The following is a 17,029-nucleotide window of genomic DNA, read 5'->3' on the forward strand; positions in this document are numbered from 1 at the left end:
AAGTGGCATGCGAGAAGCTAATGAGGTTTGACAAGGCCAAGTGAAAGGCAGTCCCAGATATGAATACAGGTTGAGAAAAGATCTCATTGAGAGCAGCCCTGTGGAGAAGGACTTGTGGGGGTCCTGATGGATGAAAAGCTGGACATGAGCCAGTTGTGTGCTCTTATAGCCCCAAAAGCCAACAGTATCCTGGGCTGTCCTGGGTGGCAGCAGGGAGAGGGAGGTGTTTATCTCCCTCTGCTCTGCCCCAGGAAAGCCCCATCTGGAATAGTGCATCCAGGCCTGGGGCCCCCACTATAGCAAGGATGCCGGAGGTGATGGAGCAGGTCCAGAGGAGGGCCATGAACATGCTCAGAGGAACACTGCTTCTGTGAAAAAGGCTGAAGGAGCTGGGCTTGTTTAGTTTGGAGAAGAGAACGCTCCAGGGAGACCACGTTGCTGCCTTTTAGTACTAGAAGGGAGCTTACAAGCAGAAGGGGGGGCAGCTTTTTACACGGTCTGATAGTGACAGAACAGTGGGAATGGCTTTAAACTAAACAAGGGAACATTTAGGTTAGATATTGGGCAGAATTTTTTTTTTACTCAGAGGGTGGTGAGTCACAGGTACAGGCTGCACAGAGAAATTGTGGATGTCCTTTCCCTAGAGGCACTCAGGGCCAGGTTGGAGGAAATCCTTGGCAGCCTGATGTAGTAGTTGGCAACCCCACCAGTGTCAGAGAGGTTGGAACTGGATGGGCTTTAAGGTCTCCTCCAACCCAAGCCATTGAATGATGTTATTAATTCATTAGTCTTTCCCTTCCGTACTGACATAGCATGCAAAATTATAACTCAAGAGAAAACAGTGCATAGATGGACATCAATCTCTTGATGCAGTTCTTAACAGCTCTAATAGGCTGTGAAGTTCTGGGATAATTCTGCAACTTGTACTTCCTGCTGTTTGAAGCAATTATTTTTCATGTACGATATGTGGTTCTATACAGGGATTTTTACAGGTGTCTTTGTATCCCATGGCAAAGATTTGATGCCTAGGGCTACTTTTTTCTGTGTTGCTACTGTAATTCCAACATAGATAAGCTATTCTGGGGGCCCCTTCTCTGTCAGGTATTTGGAATTTACAGTCTGTCTCCCTTGCCCTCTTTGTCAGACGTGAAGTCTCTCTTGCCTTAACTGAAGATGATTTGCCATATGGTAAAATGAGTTTGCTCTCTATTAAATGTTTTTAATTGCAGTGTGTTTACAAAGAGCTCTGTAAATACTTACATATCTGATGCTGCTAGAAATTAGTTTTACATTATATTTTCCTGGGCCTATTCCAAATGATGCTGTTCAGAGAAGTTAAATTGCATTTTCTGCCATTCAGAACTTAATGACAGCATGCCCAGCATGAAGCTGTATGGCATCGTGCTTCTCACGCGCCCATAAATAAGACTTCAAAAGGATTACTTCAAATGATGTAGGTGAGTAAGCTCACAGTGAGGTCTGGCAGGAATGCCTGCACCACTAGCACTGGTGAAATTACTCGTATGATTTAAAGCCAGAGACACAACCAGTGTCATTAGTTTTGAACTCTGTTGTTTGTACTAGAATTTTACATTGATTTTATTTTTTAGTAACCTCAGTATAACTTCTGCACATGACCGTCTGATCTTGTTGAATTATTTTTCAAAAGGCTCCTCACTACCTTCCATGAAAAGTTTAATTTGAGAAATAATGTTTTCTGCTCTTGAGAAAGCCTGAAAAATGAGAGTTGGAGAAACTTTCTGTAGAACAGTTTCAGTCCCTTTAATATGGTCAACTTAAGCATATGTGTTGTGTAAAAGCCTAGTAGATATCTTCAGTAAATACAGATGTGAGGTGTTTGTATGCAAAGTTACCACAAAGCCTCTTGACAACTCCTCATGGACAGGAGCTCTGCCATGGGGGAAGGCTCTCTGCCATTTATTAATTTGTCAAAACAAATGCCCAATGTGTTCATCCCTTTTCTTCATTTCAGTTATGAAGCGTGTTTAAGTTTGGCATTTTTGTTCAACTATACAGCTACGTTTGGTTTGTTTTTGAAAGTAATGTGGTGTTCTTGGTTTGCTTAGCAGCAAACTGAGTGAATGGGAAGAGAGTGGTAGGAGCTAAGAGTTTCCTCTGTGCTCTGATACTTGCTTGTATATCCTGAAGGTAGGGGAGTCTCACCAATGTTGTCTTTGACTGGCTGTGAGGTTTCCCAAGTTCACTTCCCCTTCTGCCATCCACAGTTGGGTCTTTCTCTGGTCAGGTACATCTTTTCCCCCACTATTATTGCTGTGCTTTAACGCGGCAGGCAGCTGAGCACCACGCAGTTGTTTGCTTACTGCCCTCTCCCAGTAGGAAGAGGGAGAGAATTAGGGAAAAAAAAAAAGGTGAAACCTATGGATTGAGATAATTTACTAAGACAGAAAAGGAAGGGAAAAATGTTAATAATGATTATATACAATATACACACACTTTATTTATTTATATAGTAATGTGCATCATTCATAATTGCTCACCACCCAGTGACTGATTTCCCCCACTAGCCCTTAGCAGTGGCAGCCCCCACCTGCCAGATCCCTCCAGTTTCATAATTCCACGTGACACCATATGGTGCAGGACATCCCCTTGGCCAGTTTAGGTCAGCTGTCCTGGTCCTGTCCCCTCCCAGTTCTTTGTTCTCCCCCCCGTCCCCTCATTATCAGGACAGTATGAGGCACTGAAGTGCCCTTTGCATTGTGTAGCTCTGCTCAGCAAAAACTGAAACACTGGTGTATTATCAACACTGTTTTTCTTCTAGAGCCAAACCAAAGCATCATCCCAGCCACTATGAAGAAAATCAACTCTGTCACAGTTGAGTCCAGGACAATTACCATCTGAAACAAACACCTGGTATCCAGAACATGAGGATTTAAAGGCAGAGCTACATGCCAGGTCAAGCATGGTTTGATTTTGTATTTTGCCTCCTCCTCAGAATCTTTCATTTAGGTTTGGTTCTCTTGTCAGTCTTGGTGTTTGATGATTTGTAGAAGAATGTATTCAGGGAGGAGATGGAGGGGCCTCTAGTGCTGAGAAACTGGAGCATTGCTAGCAAAGCTTGTGAATGTTAAAAACTCTACTACAGTGAAATAAGGTAGGGGCCAGATAAATGCTTAGAAAAATTATTTTGGAAAGCAGTCAGAAAATGCTGATATTTACATTCTACTTTACACCTACTCTCATAAAAGCAGTGCATCTCCAAAAGGGAAACTCTTGGCTGAACCCTTCCAATACAAGTAATTAGTGTTGGTTGAAAAATAAGTAGAAAATAGCTGCAGGCCCAAGGTCTCAAATCTAACTAGGATACTCGAGTGTGCTGGGGAAACTCTATCCTTGTGTCTAGCTAGCCAATGCTAGCCTTCAAGCTGTCCCAAGCTTCAGCATGAATCTTTTCTAGACACTGCAGACATGAAAGGTACAACAGGCCCATTTCTTGTTTCCTGAGGCCCACTGGGTATCTTGCTGGTTGCTGCTCTGCTCTGTTACAATGGTGTGGGAAGAGATATAATCAGGTGTATAAAAGGACTGCTGGGCACAACTACAGGTATTGGTGCTATGAAATGGGAAGGCATGTGAGGAACTGACACTGTTCTTTTTGAAACTGTTTTGGTAGTTTGTTTTTTTTTTTTAAAACAATGTCAAAATAAGAGCACAGAAGTCTCTGCAGACTGATAATAACTATTTATTGTCAAATGGACTGTGTTTTCCCATCATCATCTTATTACCCTGGATCATGATTTATGATTAAGATCACAATATTTCATTTAATTAAATCTTTGTCTATTGTGTCTCTGTAGCTTGAACAGTTCAGAGCAATGATGAACAATGATGAGTTCAGGAAAGTAGTCTGGGCTGTGATTTCATAGCTGCCATGTGTATTGGGCATAAGCAGTTTAGGTAAAATAGCCAGAGCACGCAAGGATATCAAGTGTAGGAGGAGACTATGAACTGCAACACCTTCATGAGGAAATTAAAAAGTTTGGAGAGAAGCATATTTAGAGCTAAGTAGTTTTTTGGTGCAAGTTAGCTTAGTTACTCTGGTTGTGGTGGAGACTTATGTGACTTGAGGATGTACATTTGTATCACCAGAGAATTTCTTCTCTTGGGCTTCCTGCCTCTGAAACATTAGAGCTCTGATACACCTTGATTCTCCAGCCTCCTTTAAGTTTTAAATGTCTGTCTTTTGGGTATGGTCTTAATAGACTAGGGCTTTAGGACCAGTTTCTCTGAGAAGCTAGTACTGTTCAAGAAGGGCCCTTGACACCATTCTGACTTAATGCTAGACACATCTGCAGCTACTTGGACAAAATTGACATTGTCTAGAGAGCAAAGCAATCACCTAGTGTAGCATTACAGAGCATTTACACTTGAGCCATGTTACCAGGCAGTAAATCTTGACCTTTAGGAGTTCAGAGATTAGATTTCTTTGCTACAAGCGCTCAAGATATTGTTAGGCATTTGTTGCTATTCAAAGCAGATTTCAGGGGTTACCTTTGGGTTTAAATCGTGGCATCAATCATTTCTGTAAGGTTCTTTTAAGGCTGAGATAGCTTCAGATAGAAAGTGGGATTACTTTTACATTTATTGTTAGTAGTTGGCAAGAAGCAAAAAAGAGAGGAGGGTGGTAGAGGAGATCTAAATCATTGCTGTAACTTTCAGTGCTTTTCTTCTATGCAAACAGTTATTTCTTTTTCATATTGTGAACTAATGCACTTATTTCAATGAGTTAATAAACTAAAAGAAGACTTAAAAATAGGACTGAAGATAGGCATGATTTGAAAGAAACACAATTCAAAAATAGCAGTTCCTCAGATTATCACTGATTTATAAATAGACACAGTATTAATACTGATTTATTCTTGTTAATACCAATAAATGCTTGACAGTAGCTTGTGCTTTATACATAGGTCACTCCAAAAGTAACGTCTCCTTTTTATTTCCCTGGAAACTACAACAGATATAAAGAGCACAAGAACACTATGTGAGAGAGAAACCTATCAGCTACAGAACACTCTTTTTCAACACAGTCACCACTATTAGCTACACATTTTCTCCAGTGATGGACTACAGCCTGCATGGTACATTCATAAAAAATCTGCACCAATGGAGGTAACCCACTGTATCACAGCTGCTATGATAGAATTGTTGCTAGGAAAATGTTGCCTATGCAGTCAATCTTTTATTGGCCTGAACAGATAGAAGTCAAAAGATGCCAAATCTGGACTATACTGTGAGTGTAGTAGGACAGTTCAGCCAAGATTGGCAATGTGCTCCAGGGTCTTTGAACTGGTGTGGGACCTGGTGTTACTGAGTTTCAACAGAAAGGTTGTTGTCTTCTCTGGCCTGACTCTTGGACCCTTCAGCTTAGTCAGCATTGCAACATAGTGTTCAGAGTTGATGGTTTGTCCAGGTTCTAGGAAATCCCAAAGGATTACCACTTTCCTATTTTTGATAGGAGAGTGCATATCGCTATACCTGCTGAGGGCTGTATCTTGAACTTTTTATTTGATGCAGAATTCACATCTCTCTATTTTATAGGCTGTTGTTTTGACTCTGGTTCACAGTGGTGATGCCACACCTCATCACCAGTAGTGATGTGATCCTGGAAACTGTCACCTTCAGCCTCACATTGGTTCAGTACATCCTGAAAAGCATTAAAACGGTGTTCTTTCTGTTCCTTTGTGAGCATCCAAGGGACCCACCTGGCACGGCACAAACTTTGAGATATTCTAGCATTTCTGCCATGCATTCCAATGCTTTTGAGCTGGTATTCAGCTCCATACGCAGTTCCCTGGTCATAATCCATGAATTCATGCAGATGAGCTGATTGTTATGCTCTTCATTTTGTGGTGTAACAGCTGTGCATGGCCATCTAGAATGTGGCTTGTCTTTCACATCACTGTCACCACTGCTGAAACACGCCATGTGCTGCCTCACAGTGCTTACATCCACTGTTTGGTCTCCAGAAAAGTTCAGCAAGCATCAGTGATTGTTAGTGGATGCCGTTTTTTCCACATGGTGAAATTCAGTTTCAACCCTTTGCTTCTTCCACACTTCCATGTCAGATACCATCCTGTCAGACTGCCCCTCTGCTGCCATCTGTTGCATAGCAACAAAATATAATGGGATATTGGTGGGAAGGTACAACCTCTACTACCATACCACCACCATCTGCCTCTGACATTGTAGGTCAGGAGAATAAAATAGGAGGCATTAGTTTTGGAGCAGCCCTTGTACAAACCAGGCCCTTCAGAAAGAGGGGTCAGGAAGATGTCAAACCAGGCCAAAGAGCCTCTACTACTGTCAGGAATCCCTCTTTTATGTGACAGATGAGCATGAATGATCTCATTCAGATAGGTGCATGTAGCAGGTAACTGGGAATCTTACTTTTTCCGTAAGGTATAAGGATCAACATTCAGAAGATGTGACCTTTTTTTTCCTCCCCTTTGTCTGAACCATTGGAATGGGTCTTAAGCCTGTTTTTTGTCTTTTTATCCTAAGCTTATTTGTCTAAAATGGAATTACAGCCATGAAAAAAGCTCAGGATTTCATCCAAAGTCAAATATGTATACACATATGACTAATGACTGAAAAACAATATAATAAAGAAGAACTTTTAAATGCTAGCTAATACATGTTCCACATGGTGCTAGAGCTAAAATGTGCTAATCCTGGGATGCGTTCAGAAGAAAATTAGCAGGAAGAGTAAGGATTTATTGCCCTTTACCCAGGCCAGTGTTCCAGCATAGAAGCACACTCTAACCCCTTGGGCATTGCATTAGAGAAGGATTCAAGAGTACAGAGAGGGAAACTTTGAGGAAAGGGAAGAATGATTAAAGTGATTAACTACCATGAAACTGTTCATTACAGAGTCCTTTAAAGTCTAAGTCTCCCAGCCCCTAGGGTTTTACTTTTTTTTTTTTTTAATCCTGTGAAGTAAAAGAATAGTGATTTTTTTTTTTTCTCTGAAGAAAGGAAGCGAAAGCTTGACAAGTGGGAGAACCTCTGTTTTATTTCTCTTTGGAATCTGTAATTCATGATGTAACTTCATGATGAAATAAGCTCTCCCAGCCTTTAGAGAACACAGCCTCTGAAATTATTTTGCTGACGTTTCTTCCTGGATAAACCTCATAAATGTAGAACACAAAAATGCGCTTGAACTGGCTGGGTGACCTTGAGTTGAGCAGATCTAGCTCCTGTGCAAGTGACAAAAACCATCCTCGCAAGCTCTAGGCCTTGTTTCCAGTCTCTTTGCTGCTACCAGTTCTGAGATAACTAAGCACTGAAAGTAGCAGTGGATGCTTGATTAGCTTTGTAGATTTGTTGAAGTTACTGTCAGCACTTCTGAATATTTCACAAGATATTCATTTTTACTTTTGTGCTTAGTCTTGCAGCCTTGAAATCCTGGCTAGTGAAAACATGTTTGGGCCTACTTGGAGGTAATCATAAAAGTCACAGTGAGATCCATAGGAGCAGAAAGACATCTTTGACTTTGGTGATGATGGCAGAGGTAGCTGAAGGCAACTGAACTATTATCAGTTTATCTCTATTTCTGTTTATCAGTCATGAGTGAAGGTGTCAGTCTTGTATCTGAACTCCCATGGCCCTCATTTTGTACAGCACTTCTGGCTTAATAAGCGTGGTTCTGCATCAATATTTACCATAGCTTTGTGATTCCACCACCCTGAGCATCTAAGCACGTCACTGACAGTAGTGTTTGCAATAAAGTCGTTAGAGCGGTGCCATTCCCATTTTTATGGATCAGCAGTTGTATTGTGCTTTCTGTGATTGGATCCTCTAAGACTCCAATCCTCCAACGGGCTCAGGTACCTAAATGTCTTCTGAGCTTTTAGGTTAACACGGGAGTTACATAGGAGCTCTGAAACAGAGAGGAAACAACAGGAAAACCAATGCCAGGCTCTAGTATTCAGCTAGCAGCCTCATTTGCCTTTGCATCCTAAGTGAAATAAGAAGTGAGGTCTTTGGATGGGGGTATGTGAAGTGCTATTTTAAGTAAAAGCACTGTAGGGCTTTGGCACAAAGCCTTGTGAAATGTTGACATGCTTTGTTGTACTTAAATTCTGAAATGCTCACTGCTTGCTTGAAACAGTATACATAGTATAGGGAATGTCCTTTTGATGAAAATAAAAGAAAATGCAGGAAAACATTATCTAATTATCACTGACTATTCTGAACCTCTGTAGAAGTTTTTGTTTTGACTTGTTTCTCTCCCACTTCCACCCCCAGGATGACACACGGTTGTTCGTACTAGCGGATGCATGGTGTGCAGTGGTTGCTATGGTAATTATTTCTTTTAAAGAGTTAGAGTTATAAATGGTTAGGATTTAATAAAGAGTTCCCTCAGGAATATCTTGATCAGTTCAGATTGCCTTCTTTGGGCTATGCATCCCTGTGAGAAACACCAGGGTGCCAGGCATTCATACACTGCAGCAGAAGTAGGATAGCTATGATGTTCATTGCTTCTGAAATCTACACTTTTTAGCTAATTCTGTAGAAAACACAAGTAAATGATGCAGAATTTACTAAATGACTGGGCTGGGAATCTGCATGGTTCTGTGTCCTTGCACTGAGGGAGATACTTGTGGCCATGTCCAAAGTACAATACAAAGTTGGAGAGGCAAGAAGATTTTCAGGTTAACAAAATTGAAAGAAGATTCAATTTAAAAAATGGGTCGCCTTCATGTTGTGCATACAAGTGCTCAGTAACATTCAAAAGGGTTCATATACCTTGCAAAGGCAAATGTTGGGTTAATGTGGGTGATGTGCAAATCTCAGACTAGATGTACGCTTCTAGTCACAATCTTCTGTTTTAGATGTTTATAGAAACTCAGCAGATATCTTTCACAATTTGAATCTCCAAAAAATCTTAATGTCATTTTGAGACTACGAAGACATAGGTGCCTTGGTTCTGCAGTTCATCAGGTACTCCTTTCTCAGTGTCCAGAAACTTTAATAGTAATAAGGCTGCCACCAGGTCTGCTAGGAACTAGTAGCCAAGTAATTGTTATGGTTAGCTCTTGTCAAATATATAAATAAAGGTTACAGAATTGGTTCTCTAACAAGACCACAGTCAGGTTCTCCCCACATTCTGGCAATGCAGATAATGGTTTGGTCTGTTTAGCAGTGGGGAATCAGTGTGTTTATTTCTGGAAAATCATGGACATGAGAACAGAAAAAAAATTTGGAGTTTAATGTCTCAGAAATAGATATGTCTCTATGTGAACCTTCAGGGCAGTCTCTACAAAAGTACCTCGTAAGCCAAGATTTCTCCATGACAAAATGGATTTGAACAGCAGTTTCTCTCTGGAAATGTTATTAGGGATGTGGCCTGTGTTGAATCTCACTAGTTGCTGATTTTTGTGGAAATTCTAATCAGCAGTGAGGACCAGATACACAAGCTGCAAGAGAGGTTGCATGTGAGGTGGCATGGGGCAACAAGTAACTTCAGCACGGGTTACATTCTGCCATCCAGATGTGGAGAGTAACAGCACAGCGGGGGAGAAAAGCAGTAGTGTTGGAAGGAAGTTCAGTATGTTGTGTGTTAATTTTCCTGAAATAAAAACATCTGGCTTATAATTGATACACTTTTGGTTATTCCACATGGCAGATTTAATACTTGAGCTGGTTAATGAGGAAGAAGTTTTATTTGAGATGTACAGAATCTCTTCAGAAGTGATTTATTTTATAGAGAGATTGTTTCAAAATTGACTTTTGTCTGAACAGAGACATTTACATTTCAAGTATGTAAAAGTGACTGTCAGAAGCTCTCACAGTCGTTGTCCATCTTTCATTCAGCTAATCTCTGTGCTGTTCCCCTTTTACCAGAGGTACCAAGGGTTCTTTTGTTGAGAGCATTGTTTTTCAGACTGTGCTAATGCATCTTTAATCATTTGTCTCCCTCTTTCTTATGCATTCGCTGAATAGTTCTAGGTGGAATTGCCTCTTCAGATTTTTTCTGTCTTGCAGTGGCACATTCAGACTCAAATTGTTGTGCTCAGTAGTGCCATTGTCACATTATAGCAGGGAAGATGCTTCATCATGTGTTGTAAAATGAGCTGAGATCTTAAGTGAGGAGCTGAGGGATCATGCTGTAGAAATACATTCATTTTTATGCACCAAGCTATTACACTGGAAAAAGAGACGTTCGAGCTATCAAAGTATTTTCAATCTGTAATATTGGTGTATGATGTTATCAAGTTGTGGTGCATTAAGTTTTCCGTATACTTTACAAAGGTAAAAGACTTAGATCTTTTTTTAATAACTAGTTTTCTTCTTGACTATGAGTTTGGGAGCCACTAACAACAAACACTGGTTTCAAAATATTTATAAACTAGATAATAGTATTTGTCGGTCCTAATTAATACAATCAAGTCAGGTTCTCTTCTGCCGTTACTGTTTTATAATTATGATCTTAGAGATGTCTGCTGTTCAGAAATTCTGTGAAAGGTGGCAGAGCCATACAGATTGTCTCATAGTTAATGAAAAGCTCAATAATATTTTTGCTCATTGGCTGGCCAGAGAAAGGGATTTAACTGCGAGAAGGTGATAAAAACAAATAGGTATTATCCAGGAAAAGAAAGACCCTTTGATGCATGAGAAGAAAAATGTTGCCTGAGTTCAGTAAGCTAAAAGTGGAATTAAGAAAATTTGACAGTTGGAATTGAAAAGCTGCATTAAATTGATGAAAATACATGCTTATGTCAGTCTTACTGTTATTTCAAACAGTTTTGAAACTGTCACGCTTTGCCTTTGTGAGAACTGGCATAAGCAGAGAAGCAGAATAACTGTTCTGTAAATCATTTCTGTGGTGCCACGAGTGTACGGCTGTGACTTTGTTTGTTGAGCTGTGAGATTACCGTGCCGCCTGGCAGCAGTCATATTCCAACACGCTGTGGCTGTCGGTGATTTACAATTGCCTGTAACTGTGGGCTACTGTGATCCTCAAAAGACAGGCCTGTTGGGGTGAGTATCTTTTTGGAGCTGTTTGTGGGGGTTCTTGTTTGTTTCTTTGCTCTGTTTCTGATGGATTTTGTTTTGTTTCCTAAAGCAGCAATGGCAACAAGAACTGCTGATATTATGGAGAAAAGACAAATAAGAGTTGTCAAATGCTTACTCCAGTTAGCAGTGCTAATAAGAGATTAGAAATCACCTGCTAGTTTATCTGCCAGTTGTAACTGTAATAAAGTAATAGAAAAATTTATCTTGATTATGAGTGAGATTTTGAGAATCTTTTATGAGCAAAAAAACTGGGTTCAAACTCTCATTCTTATCTGTTAAAAAATTAATCTAATTCTAATAATGCCTTTTACCACATTAGGAGAACTCAAAGCTGCTGTTGTTCCTCACCAGCTCATCAGTGCGTATCAGAGTTTTTCAGTTGCTTTCAAAATCTTTCTAGTTTTTTTTCTAGTTCCCCCCCAGTCTTCTTTCACCCAATGATTTTTTGCTTTTCTTATCTGACAGCAGAAAGCTGCTTGGACTGTAGATCCTCCTGTGCCTTGCTTGGGATATTAGTTTGGGATACAGGCATGAAACAATCAGACTGGAATCAACAACTCTGAGTCCTAAGCTGAAAACTGTTCTTGTATTTGAAAGTCCAGGCTTTTCTTATCCATCCTTTGTTGAACCGCTGTTGCAATGACACAAGACTTTGCAGTGAAAGCTGAATCAAGAAAAAAGTTCTAGAAAGAAAAAGTAAAATTTCCCTTAAGTGCTCAAGCTGAAGTGCTTATCAATCCATGTTAAAGGTACTGTGGAGTAGAAACAGTGTAGCTGGGAAAGAAATACGTAGTCACTAGGCTTAAGATATGGAAAATGGCTGCAGCTTTGTTTTTTTGTTTTTTGTTTTTTAAATACTCAAGCAGTATTGCTGTAGTAGTTTCTGTGTATCTAAATGAACTGATTGCAGGTGGCATCTGATGAGAGTGGTGGTGTGATAGGTAATTTCAAAAGGCTGGGATTGGGAGTTTTTACATTATATAATTTCTTCAACACTGAAAGTAAATACCAGAAGTTGTAAATATTTTTCATGTTTCAGCTTGTTCTCGTGGGACTTTTGTTTTTGTTGTTGTTTTTTTGCTACCACAATTATTAAGTTAGTATGGCAGTTCTGTGACATCTCATATCTGTAAATTTGGTAACAGAAGGATTTCTCTTAGCAGGTAGAATATTGCAGTCTTCACTTGAGAACGTGTAGTAATCTAAAATAAGCTTTTGGGTGTGTTTTTTTCCTTTCCCTTTTTCATATTCAGAAAAGTAACCATAGGCAGAATTCCTTATGCTTGTTCAGCAAACTAAGGAAAATGTGCTTGTAATATAAATATACTTTCCAAATGTTAGCTGGTAGAAGAATGTCTTCAGTTGTTCCATATGTTTTTTTTAATCTGGCTCATCAGCTGATGATATTTTGCTTGACACCTTTGTAATGTATATGGAAATTATTCATATTACAGACCTGATGTAACATGAAGTCAGACACCATCTGTAATTAATAACTGAAGAACATTAATATGAAAATTTGGATACTTCCAGCTGTATTAGTGTTGAAGTGCTTCAGCACAGGACACCAACCCAATCTTTGACAGGTGAAGAAGACAAAAGGGACAATTTCTAAGGTGTAATACAAAGAAAAAGCAGACTTTCAAAGAGATGGGATTCTAGAAAATCCTCCCAATTGGTTTGAAAGAAAAATGAAAGGAAGGAGCAAGTAGGGCACTGGAACTGAAAGCACATAATATTTGTAGTCGTGGCATCAAAAAAGAAGAGAGCAGGCTTCCTTTAATAAGGAATTAAAAGGCCTTTCCTTAATTAATAGGCCTTCTCCTTGTACAGATGAAGATGCTTCTTCAGGGAGCAGATGAGTAGAAATAGGACCAGAATAAGGACCATAAATTAAGGAAGAGATCTAAGGTCCTGAGGGGTACTCTGGGCACTAAGAAGGATCAGATATTGATGCCAGTATCCACAATTCACTCCAACTTGACCACTCAGTAGATGAGGAACAAAATTAGAATGATGAGAAATAAAATTAGAATGTGTTTTGTATTATAGATTAAATAGCTGGAAGATCAAATGGTACTGAACCTATATGGTAGAAAGTAAGCAGGAAAGAAGTGGATTTCTTATAATGTTCTGAGAACCTAAGCTGAAGTATGGGAAGAGCAGAGATAACACTTAAGATTCTGTCTTGAGAGGATAGGATGTACGTGGCGATATAAATATGATTAATTGCCTAAATATAGCATGACGTGTCTCACCCATATAGACTTGTCTTCCAACACTAAGTGCTGTGGAGAATGTAGCACTGATGGTTAAGACCAAGGGATGTCCAGCCAATTGGTGAGTCTCGAAGGATCTTCTGTAAGGGGAACAGAACTAGAATCTACAGCCTTTGCTACTTTTCTCTTTCCCATTCTGTAGGAGACATATCAAAAGAAACTTATTTGCTAGCAAAGTGTCCTGCTTGATAGCAGACTTGACCATAAATAATGCGTTCTACCACAGCACAGAAAATTTGCAAACTGATGAGAAAAAAAACAATATATAATTATTAATTGCCTCTTTAAGAATATAAAACCGCTCTGCTGCTTGGAGCAGTGCAGCTTTTTAGGATCTTTAGCTGCTAATGACCACTGGATTCTGAGGGGCTAGGGTAGTCTTTCCAATTATTTAAGAACCTGGAGCAGTCTCTGAGTGGTGATTATTAAAAAGGAAAATCAAAGCAATGTGCTATAGTGTGCATTAAAATGATTGTTTTATGGTACTGTGTTTTTATGTAATTTAACATTTAGAAAACTAAAGACAAATTAAACTTAAAAATCTGTTTTCTGCTATTTCCAAGCTTTTAGTTCCCAGTCAAGAACGTTTTGGTTATTATTTTGAATAAATCTTTAAGGAAATTTCCTCTCAGAAGTGAGGAATATACTATTTCTTTATTTCTCTTAGAGCTATGCAAATCTTAAAGTGTGGTCTCCTATGGAGAAAAAGCAGCGTTGAAGGACGTGTGCTGTTGTTTGCACAGAAATGCAATTTCAGCAGGACCTCTGTGTCTGCTGCTCTTCTTCCACTGAATGTTAGCTGTGTGCCACTCATAGGATCGTAGCTCTGAACTGAAAAATTACCCTGTGGCAGCCCTGGGTATTCCTATTCCCTCTTCACCTCTCCCCCAGGCAGTTATGGTTTGGGGAAGGAAGAAAAAAGTTTGTTAAATGGGGAAACTTGTGCTCTTTCTCTTACATAAGGAATCATTCAGAGACTGGATTCAATGTTGTATCTACTAGAATTTAAGAACTTGGAAACACCAGGTTTTCCCAGAAGTCAGTACCAAACATCACGTCTCAGCAACGTGAGCAGCCATCTCCATGAATCCTTTTGCAGCTAGACTCAACTTTATTTGGGTGTGTGTATAACAACCCGCAGTTCACCTGGATGCTTGGAAATTAGAAATCAGTAGCTGAGACAAGTGGTTCCTCTCTAAAATATATAGTGCCACTATGGGCGAAGACTGAGAGACAAACATTTGTGTGGTGTTTGCCTGGCTTGACGGAGGTAAAGCACTTACTGAAGATGCACCTTGTTGTAAAGGAGAAGCAGTCTGAGCATTTAATCAGGCCACAAAAACTGCTTGGGTTGGCTTTAGCATGCTGTCCCATGAAGGGCCTAGAAAGGAGTTTTTGCCCAAAGGTTTTGAAGATATGAAGAAAGGCATTGTCTTGGTATTTTTGACCTTATGAAACTGAACTTCCTACACTTTGTACCTCAGTGAAGCTGCACAAAAAGCCTGATTCTCTGTAGAATTTACTGTCTGCTCATCGCCATTAAGCATTTGTGATCTGCAACTACCATTGATTTAGCAAGAAAACTGACGAAGTAAAGCACATTACTTGCACATCTGGTTCATATTATAGGGGTAAAGGTGATTCTGGTGCCTTGGGAATGGGTTACATAGGGATAATACTGGTCCAGAAAGATACTGAACACTGAGGTATTGCTGAAGATAATCAGGTTGAATGAAGTCAACAGTGTTCAACTTTAAAATGAATTGCCAGTGACTTCATTTTAATCACTTGGCCAAACTGTTTCATTGCAGTACAGATGTAAAATAGCATGGGAGTTCATCTTTCTGTAAGGCTGGAGAAGGGGAGAAGAGCAACTCTAATTCTAGCTGATATTTCACAAAGCAGGAAAGTGCCCAGCGTTGCACCTGAAGGAGCACTGGTAATCACCCCCCATCCAAATGAATAATTAGCTGAAATAATTACCAGCCTTGAGATGAATTCTCACACTTTTTTGCCCGTGACAGTATCAAGGATAACAGGTGTTGAGAGTGCCTTGAAGGGACAAAGATTAAAGATTATTTCATTATCAGGATTCCTTTAGGCAGAGAAGTCTTGCGTTTTATCCTATCATGCACAAAAAGGTCTAAGCAGAATCTCATTCTCCTCATGCTTTGGCAGTTTTGAAGCTGAGCTTTTGACAGAGAGTGAATATTGTTTAATTTGGGAGAATGGCCTGTCCTTGAGAATTCAGTAATCTCTCTGTGTCTTCACAGGCTGATTCCTGCTCAGGGGCTCAAGGAAAACTGAAAGTAAGGGTGCTGCAGAGACACTGCACAAAAGTCTTCCTTTTAATGAGGTTTAGATTATTTAGAAAAGAGTATTTTAGTAGTTACTTGGAGGCTTGCTGATGAAATATCATGCATGTTTCAAACTCATTGTTTCAATATTTGCAAAGTAGCATCATAAGGAATCCTAATAGGATTTCTTTCTGTTCTGCCATTTCCTCATATGTGCTTTTAGGCCGTTTTGTTTTGTTGATTATACTCAGAGGCCAGACTGTGTCAAGGCAAACATCCACATGGAGTGTGCCCTAGAAAGTGTCAGCTTTTACCTCTTCACTGGAAGTCTATGTCAGAAACACTGTCTTCCCAATGCAGAATAACTTGTTCTCAACTGGACAGTCTGAAATTCCAAATTCTTTGGAACTATCATAGTCATTTCCAAACTCTTTTCCATTTCACAACTATGTCCTGCAGGAATAATGCATCTGCAAACTGTATGCAGAGTTGGATAAATTCTCAGGGCACACCTGCATTGTATGTACGACGTACCTGTGCACGCCAGTGTTTGAATCCCAAGATGATGGGATGGAAAGTGAGGTGAAACAAGGTGGAGGGAACTGATGGTAACTGGCTGTTAAAAAAAAAATCATGTGTGTAAACATTTTTGCATTTGAGCTTTACTTTTGTCCCTTACTTATTTTCTCCTCTAACTCCGTTATAATTGCTGTGTGCAATATATCTGCTGTTAAGAAGTGCATACGTGATGCTGACCAAACAGTTGTGCAGTGCTAAGACACGTGGCTCTTTGTTACTATACATTACACTATGTGAAGTTAACCAGTATTGCTTTAGGAGTTTTTTGGAAGAAACTATGGGAAGAAGTTCTTCTCAGCAGTGAAGTTAATTCAGTTTGGCTACAAATGAGGATTTTTTGCTTAAGAATACTGTGTACATATTTGTGTATCTTGCAACAGTCTTCTGTTTTTGTTAAGGATACATTTTCCTGCTGACTGCTCTGCTGTGGACCACTGTTCCCACAGAAGATATACTCTACTTCCTTTGTTGGGTTTCTGTTCTGAGAGCTGTCCACTTTTCATTGATACTTTAGGCAAACTCATCATGTTTGATCATACTTTAAATCAGCAGCTGGCCCCTTTCTTCCCTTTGACATTCACCTGGAATTCCCTTTGTCTTCAAGTATGTTTTTGTATGTGTGTTGTCCACACGGATGGAACAGCAGCAAATAGAGAAAGCTATTGGCTGGAAGACTTCAGTGAGGCGATTTTCCGTGAGAAAAACTAATTCAGTTTAGAGCAGAATTCCTGGATTTGGACTGGGTGTGACTTAAGCACAAATGTTTTGCAATTTCAGTATCTACTGTTTTTCATAAGAAAGTAGTATGATATTCAT

At 39.7% G+C, this 17,029-nt stretch overlaps 1 long non-coding RNA gene across 2 annotated transcripts in view; it reads left to right on the forward strand.

Moving 5' to 3' along the window:
• Positions 1-17,029, forward strand: part of LOC116225568 (uncharacterized) — a 253,551-nt gene that overhangs the window by 202,218 nt on the left and 34,304 nt on the right. The gene's annotated exons all lie outside the window — the stretch shown is intronic.

The sequence above is a fragment of the Phasianus colchicus genome, chromosome 12 (genome assembly GCF_987193195.1).
Source record: "Phasianus colchicus chromosome 12, bPhaCol1.hap1.1, whole genome shotgun sequence".
NCBI classification, from domain to species: Eukaryota; Metazoa; Chordata; class Aves; order Galliformes; family Phasianidae; genus Phasianus; species Phasianus colchicus.